The 10,864-nt window shown below is 36.3% G+C and overlaps 1 long non-coding RNA gene and 1 other non-coding gene across 2 annotated transcripts in view; both read right to left on the bottom strand.

Moving 5' to 3' along the window:
- Nucleotides 1-262: 262 nt before the first annotated feature.
- Nucleotides 263-10,864, bottom strand: part of LOC141591193 (uncharacterized) — an 88,928-nt gene continuing 78,326 nt past the window's right edge. The window contains exon 2 of the long non-coding RNA XR_012520724.1: nucleotides 263-551. This is a non-coding gene — a long non-coding RNA (uncharacterized LOC141591193). The remainder of the gene's footprint in view (nucleotides 552-10,864) is intronic.
- On the bottom strand, nucleotides 3,077-3,183 carry LOC141593332 (small nucleolar RNA R71). Its single transcript, XR_012521421.1, has one exon. It is a non-coding gene; the product is annotated as a small nucleolar RNA R71 (small nucleolar RNA).

Raw genomic sequence — 10,864 nt, 5'->3', positions numbered from 1 at the left:
AAAATAGGGTTATCTTGTATTATTTTTAAAAATATAGGGTTACCATGTAGAAAATCTCAAAGTTTAATTGGCCACGTCATATACTTAACAGACAAAATTGACTGAAAAAAAGTTTAGGGTCACGACGATACGTATTAATAGAGTTGAGGGTTACCATGTGTGTTCTCTGAAAAACAGGGTTACCATGTAGAATTTGAAAAAAACACAGGGTTACCATGTAGAAAAACCCTAAAAATAAAATGCTTGAACATAAGTTTTCAAATACAACCAATAAATCTGAACATAAAACTACTAATGGTCAAGTTTTCACAACTATTACTTATAGATTTCAACTACAACCCTCGACTACGCTCATCAAGGCAAAGGATTATCCAATCCAACTTTTGATCATCAGGAAGATCCTTGAGCACTTGAAACTTTTTACCGGAGACTCTATAAACATGCTCACGGCTTTCAACACTTCAGGACGGAGGATCCGGTCCAACCAACGCACATATGTCATCCCAATGCTCAATAGACTTATTTGAATAAGCCACAACATTTGGGTTAGCCTGCAATAAAAACACACAGATATGTTGGAAGAGATGTCGCTTTTACGAGCTCCACACAGACAAAGCATTGAAAAATAAACGAAGTTATAACCGCAGTCGATAAAAGATGTTCCTATATTCATTTCAAATGACAGGATTGATGTGACTCATATTTGAGCACATTTAGTCTTCGAATTAGCCTCGTTCCCATGTTTTCTAGCATATATTAGGGTCATTTCTTATCTTTAGTTTCCCATTTTGCATATTCTTTGAGGTTTTGTGTCCTTGGTAGGAGAGGATTGCTAACCTTGCATTTATGAGGCAAAATGGAGCTAAATGGATCGCATCTAATGACCAAGCATCAAAGAGGAGACCGACACTAGAGACCTAAGCAAATAAATAAAATGAAATGGGCAATGATGAAAAGATTCTTGTATCCCCAACACGATCCCCGCGGATTGCTAAGGAGCCAAACAAGAGGAGAACCCTGTGCCACGATCCGAGTGGCCTGAGCTCAGGACGAGCATCTCAGAGGCAGGATCCGAGCGTCTTCTAGGTGATCCGAGCGGATCTTCTTACAGGGCAGGCCGTGCCTCAGGTGAGGACAAGCGGATCCATGTGGGAGTTGCAGCAACGATCCACGTATGTCCCTCATGATGAGCAAAATTACCAAGTTTCTCTTAGGGTCTTAATAGTCATTTAAGCCCTTAGTAACCCTAATCCTTGTACTTAATTTTAGTATAAATACCCCATTGTACTACCTAGATTAGAATCATCTCTTAATAATCTTTTAATCAAGCTTTAATATCATCTTAATCCTCTCTTAATTTAGTTGTAACACATATTTCAATATTAATCACATCTTAATCTTTCTTTAATTTCTCAATTGTTCTTAGTTTTATTTGGGTAATTAGAAAATTATTTGGGTTTATTGGAGGATTGACAACCTTCCATCAATAACCAAGTACGTCTATTATTCTTTGCTTTATTATTTGGATCATCTCATATAGGTATAATCCCTCTTTTACCCTTGTTTAATTTTTGTTAATCACATCTTTTGTTCATCATGTTTTGCTTTGTTAGTATGATTGACAACCTTATTAGCATGTTAAACTTGATCATGAGTGAGTAGTCCTTTAGCTTGGGTTAATGGGAAATTAGGAGAAACAAACATGGGGATTGATCTATGCTTAATCTAATATGTTCTCATAATTAATTTGCTTGCTTGTTGTGATTTCAACCTATGCACATGTTATGTTTGATGAAATGCTAGACTATGAAACCTTGCATTTTTTGACCATCCCTTATCTTTTCAATGAGGCTTGTAAGACATAAACCAACTCTAGCCTCATTAGATCATGCATAGAGTTGAATAGGAGGAGACTAAGTCGACTTGTAGGTGTTGTACAGTCTAGACGACTCGGCTCTAGGACCTAAATCTTCGTAGGGATTGTAAGATATACACTAACTCGATCCCATCACAATAATAAATGCTTGCATTTAATTGAGAACATGTTTGTATGATCTATTTCCATGAATCCCCTATGAACCCATGACACCCTAGTGCTTTTAATCAATTGTTTATAAACCCCTTTAATTGCTTTACTTTATTTTCATTCATCTTGTTGATTAGTTTAGATTACATCTCACCTCAACCCAATTATTGACACCCTAAGACATAGCAACTTGCAATTGAAAATCCTACATCAATACCCGTCCCTTGGGATCCGACCTTTACTTACCTCTTTACTCAGAGTATTTTGTGAAGTTATAAATATTATTTTGGTTGGTAGCTTTGACGACGAGTATATTTAAGCCGAACCAAAAATGGCGCCGTTGCCGGGGACGGTATTCAATTGATTTGATTTTGTTTAATTGTCTTTAGTTGTGTCTTTCTTTACCTTGGGGAAGTCAATCTCCTCAAGGTTGTTCTAATTGTTTTCGAGTTGTTTGATATTTTGCACGACTAGGAGATCACAAGGTGATTTATTACCTATTGATTTCGAGATTGAAAGGACTTTAACCAACAATAGAAGAGTTGCTAGAGGTAATTCAAGAGTTGTAGGTATTGGTGAGATTGTAGACATTAAACCAAATAACATTGAGTTTGTCAACCTTTTTGCAAGAGAAGTAGAGGACAATCCAATTCAAAACCAACCACAAAATTAACCCACAATGCCTAAATTTTCATCACATTCCGTACCAACCGAGGAGAACCTACCAAATGGTAGTCCTACACCACCACATTTAACCGGTAATTTCATTGCCAAATCCGCATTCATACAATTAGTTGAGAGAAGTCAATTTGGAGGGATGCCTAGTGAAGACCCTCATTCACATATGGAGACTTTTTGTGACTATTGTGATGCAATTTCTCAAACCGGAGTTACTCAAGACCAAATCCGATGGGTATTGTTTCCTTTTTCTTTGATCGGTACCGCAAAACAATGGTTGAAGACCTAGACAAGGCTACCCTTGGTATTGATTCATGGAAGAAGCTAGCACTTGCCTTCTACAAGAAATTCTATCCTCCGGATAAGAATAATATGTTGAGAGCCCAAATCACCGGGTTCAAGCAAAGGGATGAGGAATCGTTATATGAAGCATGAGAGAGATTTAAGGACACTTGTCGTTCTTGTCCACACCATAGGCTTAGTGAGTGGTTCCTTGTGCAACAATTTTGGAACGGTCTATATGAAGACTCACGCAATATACTCAATATGGGATCCAATGGGATGTTTACCTAAGTTGATGACAATCAAACATGGGCCAAAATCGAAGAGATGGCGGTTCATAATTCCCAATATAGTAGGCCTCGAAGGCCACTAGAGGAGGAAGGCATGAGGTAGATTCCATCACACAATTAGGTGCTCAACTAAGTGCTCATATTGATGCCATCAATTTGAAGTTTGAAAAAGCCATGGCTAAGCTTGATGAAGCTTCCAAATCACCCAAACAACATGTCAATGCTATGGTGGCATCATCCTCAATTCCGAGTGGAGTATGTGAAAGTTGTGGAACTTTGGGACATGAGCAAAGTGAATGTAGGGGAACAAATGAACAAGTGAATGCTTTTCAAGCATACAAGAATGACACCCCTTATTCCAACTACTATAATGAGAATACCAAATTTCATCCAAATCTTTCATACAAGAGTCAAAATGTTCAAAACCCCCAACTAACATACACCCCACCTCCAATGAGAAATCAAGCTCAAAGACCCTTTTTCAACCAAAGCCAAGGATATCAAAATCAACCTTCCTACAACCTATAACAACCCGACCCACCACGGTTGTAACACAACCCAATAAGATGGGACATATACCTTTGGGCCCATTACTTGTCCTCACTTAAGCCCAAAAGCACAAGGCCTTGTTACTAAGTGGTAGGTGGAATCCCTTATAAACATATCACAACCTCCTCAATTCCCCGATGTGGGACAACCTTACTCTCAATAACTTGGGGTGTTACAATCTCCCTCACTTAAAGAACACAACGTCCTCGTTGTGCCTCCAACTTGACCGCAGCCAAGCCCAGAATCCTCTCCCGCTAGATGTGTGACCCGGGTACTCCCGACCACGGGCTTACCACACGGTTGTAGGGTCGCTCTGATACCATTTATAACAACCCGACCCACCACAGTTGTAACACAACCCAATAAGATGGGATATGTACCTTTGGGCCCATTACTTGTCCTCACTTAAGCCCAAAAGCACAAGGCCTTGTTACTAAGTGTTGGGTGGAATCCCTTATAAACATATCACAACCTCCTCAGTTCCCCGATGTGGGACAACCTTACTCTCAATAACTTGGGGTGTTACATAACTAATCCAATGACTAAAGCTTTGATGTTCAAAAAGCGGTCCTCCAAATGCAAAAGAATCAACAAGAATTTTTCACCCAAATGCAAAAAGATAGCCAAGCTAAAGAAATCACCATCAACAACATACTTGCTCACACCAAAATGTTAGAGACTCAAATAACTCAATTAGCATCTTCTAGCTCTCAAAGACAAAAGGGGCAATTACCACCTCAAAGTAATCCCCCAAGACATGATACGGTTAGTGCCATCCATTTGAGGAGTGGTACAACATATGAAGGGCTGAAGAGGCCAATTGATGAAGATATTGTGGATGCTAGTGACAAGCAAAGAATTGTGGAGAACTCTAAGGAGGTAGATACCACCACCAATGAAGTTTCAAAGAAGAAGAATGAAGAGAAGGCTAAGGAAAAATAACCTATTGTGATTAGACTTCCATTCCCAAGTCGTCAAGCTAAGCCTAAGTTTGATGAGCAACTTGGAAAGTTCATGAAAATTCTGAAGAACTTAGAAGTTTCAATCCCATTCACGGAATTGATCAATCATGTTCCGGCTTATGCAAAATACATGAAAGATATTCTTACCAAGAAGAAATCCATCCGAAAATTGGAGACTATTGCATTTACCAAAGTGAGTAGTGCTATTGTTTAAGGAAGTTCCTCTCCAAAGCTCAAAAATCCGGGAAGTTTTTCTATTCCATGTACCATTGGCGACACTACAATCAACAAAGTATTATGTGACCTTGGAGCAAGTGTAAGTGTCATGCCATACTCGGTGTGTAAAAGGCTAGGAATGGGAGAGCTCAAATGCACCAACATTACTCTTCAAATGGCGGATCGATCAACAAAGATACCTTTAAGGGTATGGGAGGATGTGCCCGTGAGAATTAGCAAATTCTTCATCCCGATAGACTTGGTCATTGTAGACATGGAGGAGGATTCCAACATTCCTATCATTTTAGGAAGACCTTTCTTGCATACCGCGAGAGCGGTAATCAATGTGAAACATGGAGAGCTCACACTCGAAGTAGGGGATGATACAATCACTTTCAACCTTGACAAAACAATGAGAGCTCTCCGACTACATGAGCCATGCTTCATGGTCGATCACTATAGCCAAAAATGTGATAGAAAGAAGTTAGAATCTCTATGAAAAGATCAAACCATGGGTAAAGAAACACCATCCATATGGAAGAAGAAAGTGGATGACCTTCAAGTAGCTCTATTCGGAGAGCAAGGAATTTTCAACAACAATGAGAGCTTGAATAGCTCACCCATCATGACAAGTAATGAAGAAGGCCTCATTGGCCATGACAACAAGAAAGAAGAGTTGCTCTTGTCAACTCATGACATAATTGGGTAACAAGCTAGTGAAGTTTGTGGTCTATGGGACAATGAATTTTAAGGATTAGTCAATCCTTATATTGGAAATGCTATGACCTTAGACCAAGGCTTTGTCGATCCTTGTCATCACTTTGACTCGGACCATAACTATGAATAAAACAATGCGCAAAGATCTATGCAAGATCTTTATAATGAAAATGAGCAAGCCTTTGACTACTTCTATAAGGTGTTGAGCAACATTAACAACACCTTGGCTTTGCCCCCTTGACATCTCATCCAAGAATGAGAGTTTGGTGGAGTCCTCCCTAAACCACCATTTGTAAATATTCTAACCCCTTAACTAGCATTTTATTTCCTTTATTGCATCTTTGTCATTTTTGGATTTGCATTTTTATGCTTTGATCAAGATCTTTGACACGAGAGCAAGTGAGGGAGGTATTTTAACATGTTTTGATGTGTAGTGTTTGATCAAGTGTGGGGATGACAAATGCCTAGGCTAACCAATCCTTTGTAGTGCACCCACAACATTTAACAAAGGAAAAGAAGAAAGAATTACATGGGAAAAGGAATCCCCATGAGCAGACCTGAGCTCGTGGGAACTGGAAAGGATCCGAGCGTCCCCAACATCGATCCGAGCGTCCTACCCTTAGGACGTGGGAGATGGGAAAGTTTGAATTGAAGAAAAAGTCCTGTAAGAGAATCTGCGCAGATTGGCATCAGGACGCTCGTCACCAACTTCAGGACGCTCGTCTTGAGACGAATCCGCGCGTCCTGAGATGCTTCAAACTTAGGAAATTTAGCTGTAAGGAAATCCGCACGTCCCAGGAATGATCCGAGCGTCCCCTCAGAAATCCGCTCGAGCTGAGAATAATCTGCGCATCCTGGCACTGATTTGATTTTTCAGGAAGTCCTGTAAGACGATCCTGTTGGAATATGTGTCCTCCGACAATAATGCGATCACAACTGTCGATCATGATGATCACATGTTTAAGTCTCATTTCAAAGAATGCAATTGGGAAGTAATATTTCTATCATCAATGGTCCACACATATCGGTAATGATTGGCTGACTAGAGTTTGACATTACTGTTGTGCGACGGTGGTGATCAGTTGATCCCCTTAGGTCATACCTAAAAGATAATACTCTTAATTGATCATTTAATTGATCGTATGACGATACAGGTTAATTAAATTACTTAAAATTGACGGACGATTTTGGAAGTAATATTTACGTATCTCATTATAATCTGATTAAATAAGATACGGTCTAAGTGATCGAATTGTTTTATTACTTAGATGAAATTATTGTTTAAGGAAACAATTGTATTTGAATGAATAATTTATTATAAATACAAGATGTTGTGATTTATAATTGGTAAAATAATTTGGTACAAGTAATTGTGAATTACTAAGTCAATTTTGTATATGACGTATTTTTATTAATACGTTGATTTTTAATATGTTAAAAATACATAACATTTTTACATGACATGTTACATGTGACAAATTGACAAAATAATGTGTAAAATGGATTTTCCATTTTACACTAAATGGACCGAAATAATGGGGAGTATTAGGTATATATTATGTTAATTATATTAGTGGTAAACATAATCATATTAGCCTAATACTAGCCATGCATACCTACTTGCTCTTGTAATGACAACCTTGTGCATGCATTGGCCATTCCCTCCCCCTCCTACCCGGTTTTCCTTGACAAAAGGCCAAGGGTCTTTTGCTCATTTTTCTACCTAATATTCACTACATGCAAACTAGTGATTCATTCATTCAACAATCTAAAATAAGAGTTTTAGAGTGATAAAATTTTTCTTCCTCCTTCTCCTCTCTTATCCGAAATAAGAGAACAAAAATAAGGATTTTGGGTCAATTTTATTTTAAATTAATATTGTTCTAGTAATAATAATATTAATTTGTTAAGAGAATATCTTGGGTATTATTCCTTGGGAGGGATTCTATTCTTGAATCCTTGTTCATCCATTTTAGGAGAGCTCAAGAACAAGTGAGTAGGAGAACTCTCTTGTGCCCTTTTGATCCGAAATACCTATGTAAGAATGATGATTTCTTCCTTATTCTTTTATTGTTTGCATGCATAAGATTTGTATTTAATTTTATGACTAAATTAAATCATCACATATATGAATATGTCAAGTAATTAGATAAAGATTTTTAACAAGCGGTATCAAGAACCTTTGGTTGTTTGCATGCAAATCGGTTATAGTGTTTCCGAGTTATACGATTAACATATAAAACTTGTAAATTTGTGTTATTATGATATATCACAAAATAAATTATGCATATTAAAGTTTCTGATCCTAAAATATATTTAGGATATTTTGGTTAATTTATGGATTTTTATTGTTCATCATATATAATAATGGCATTAAAAATGTGATTTTATGATTAAAATGTCATTTTCGGACTAAAATTAGCTAAACTTTGAATTTTCCAGTGGTTTTTGGATATGTTTTCACATATATTATTTTTAGATGACCTGTAAATTTTCATAATTTTTGGAGTTTTATACTCGAAATATGGATTTTTCATGATAAAAATCGGATTTAGATGAAAAATAGGTTAATATGAGATAAGTTTCGAATCTGGTCATAGAAATTTAGTATCACATGCAATTTTACAAGATTTATGTAAAATAATAGGCTATATTGAAATCTTTATGCATGATTTATGAATTTTTGATGAAAAATAGCATAAATAGTGACTTAATTAGTGAATAATTGCTAAAACATACTTCATGACTAAGGAAAAATGTCACATGTTGCATTTTATTATCTTTTTCAGATCTAAAATTGAAAATTTGATGAATATATATTTTTTCTCATGTGTTTATGATTATTATTGATAAATCCGATAAACCGCAACATAGTTTTTCCGATAATTTTACGAAATTTTAACCTAAGTTTTTGAACATTATGAGTGTCATGGTATTTTTGTCCAGAATGTTCAAGAGTTTAAATTTCAAATTTTGAATTTATTTGAAATTTTTGTGATTTATTTGAAATTTATAGCTTTTTATTGTAATTTTAAGTCCTCTAATGAACAATTTTAAGAAATATAAGTTAATTATAGTCAAATAGTTAGTGGAGACTAATTTTGAGTCCTAAAAAGGTTAGGGTAATTAACTTGTGAATAAATATGATTTTATGTAATTTATTGTGATTTTAAAAGGTTGAATCACGCAAATCCGTAAAAACCGTTAAATATACGATATTGGCTCCTTAAAGGCGATTTAGCATAAAATTGGGCATGTTCATACATATTATAATGCTGCATTTTATTTATGATTGTCATAATTTTATTTTATGTAATTTTGAATTATGTAATTTTTACTTAGTATGGCCTTAGTTTTTAATTGGTATTACCCGAAATGTATGGGAATATCGATTCGATTGTAATTTATTGTGATCTCGTATCACCGTTTTGTAATTTAATAGATTTATTTTATTTTAATTACAAATGTATAATAGGAAATTATGTAATTTGTTATGTAATTTATTTATTCCGGAGTTTCTTGAAGACGGTGTCACTCAAGAAGGCGATACATAAAGACAGTGTTACCCCGAGATGCGTGGCAAAAACCGAAGTTCAAGGGACCAATGGAGTTGGTTTCCGAATATGTAATAGTTAATTATATTTTCTATTTTAGGAAGGCCATACTAGGATTTATTTTATGCTTTGCATTTTATTTATATGTTGCATGCATCGCTAAATCGCCATAACTAAAACATGCATCACTATTTTAATCGAGTTTTTCGACCGTGTCAATTATAATTATCATAGTTCACCGCTTTAGTTCACTTAAAACGTGATAGATAATAAATTGACATGACCTCTCGCTAAAAATAAACAATTGAGACATAGCCTTACCAAAAAGTAGAAACCATGAAAACCTATTTCGCGAGGGAGTACTCGGCCATCCCGGGTACAAACCTTGTTACGTAGGGGAAGTGGGTGATAAATGTCTATCCACCGAATTCGTGTTGATGAGGGTTTCATCGGCTATCCCGTGCCCAAGTTGATGTGAATTTGGATCATGGACACATTTATTTGAAATTTGGATTGACCTCAACGGAAGTATTCGTGACCGTAGTCGCATGTGTTCCGGGCTATAGATAAATATTAGAGTAATTTTATCAACCGAGAATTCTAAAAGTAGAATCGATTAAAGAGTTAGTCCACCGAGTTATATTGATAAGGGTTTCATCGGCTATCCCGTGCCCAAGTTAATATGAATTTGGATCTCGGAATCATTTATAATAGTTGGGTAGAGGTCACTATATAAATGCTCATATCTTGTTAATTTATTTACAAGTATGATATTAAAAAGATAAATGTTAATATTTCCTTTTCCTCCATACTTGTAGTTCATTACAATGAATCCATCAAACGCTACCGCACCAATAACTATTGAGTCTTGCCACCATGTTTTTGACGACGTTTGCTCCAACAATGATTTCGACACTACTAGAGAACTTCATTTTGGGATAGGTTCGGATGGAAACCTTAACTTTATCACTTCTACTAGACCACCTACTACTACTAGATCTCTTGTGAGCCGGTCTCAGGAAGACCGCCTCATAAAATCTATAGGGTCTTTGTCTCTGGAAGATAAAGATGCCAAAACCAGTGGGAGCTCAAGCAATCAAGATCTTGATTCAAAGGGCAAAAGGTTCAAGAAGAAGGGAAAGAAAGTGAAAAACTTCAAGCAAGTTGATGATGAGTGCCATTATTGTTATGGCATGGGACATTGGCTTAGGAATTATCCCGTATATTTGCGAAATATAAGGGAAGGAATCATCGTTCCAAAAGGTAAAATTCCTAAGGAAATTTATGTTTTTGATATAAATTATACTTCCACTACGACATGGGTACTGGATACCGGTTGTGGTTCTCACCTTTGTAATCATTTACAGGGTTTAAGAGACGTGAAGAGGCTTAGCAAAGGAGATGTAGATCTACGCCTTGGAAATGGAGCTCGAGTAGCGGCCGAATCCAAAGGAACTTATATATTAGCTTTGCCTAATGGATTTGAGTTGTATTTACATAATTGTTTTTATGTGCCTACACTCTCTAAAAACATTATTTCTATCGCTATGTTAGACATGGACGGTTTTTGTTTTGTCATTAAGAAAAATC

Source organism: Silene latifolia, chromosome 7, assembly GCF_048544455.1.
Source record: "Silene latifolia isolate original U9 population chromosome 7, ASM4854445v1, whole genome shotgun sequence".
Classification (NCBI taxonomy): Eukaryota; Viridiplantae; Streptophyta; class Magnoliopsida; order Caryophyllales; family Caryophyllaceae; genus Silene; species Silene latifolia.
This window is presented reverse-complemented; position numbering and strand designations above follow the sequence as displayed.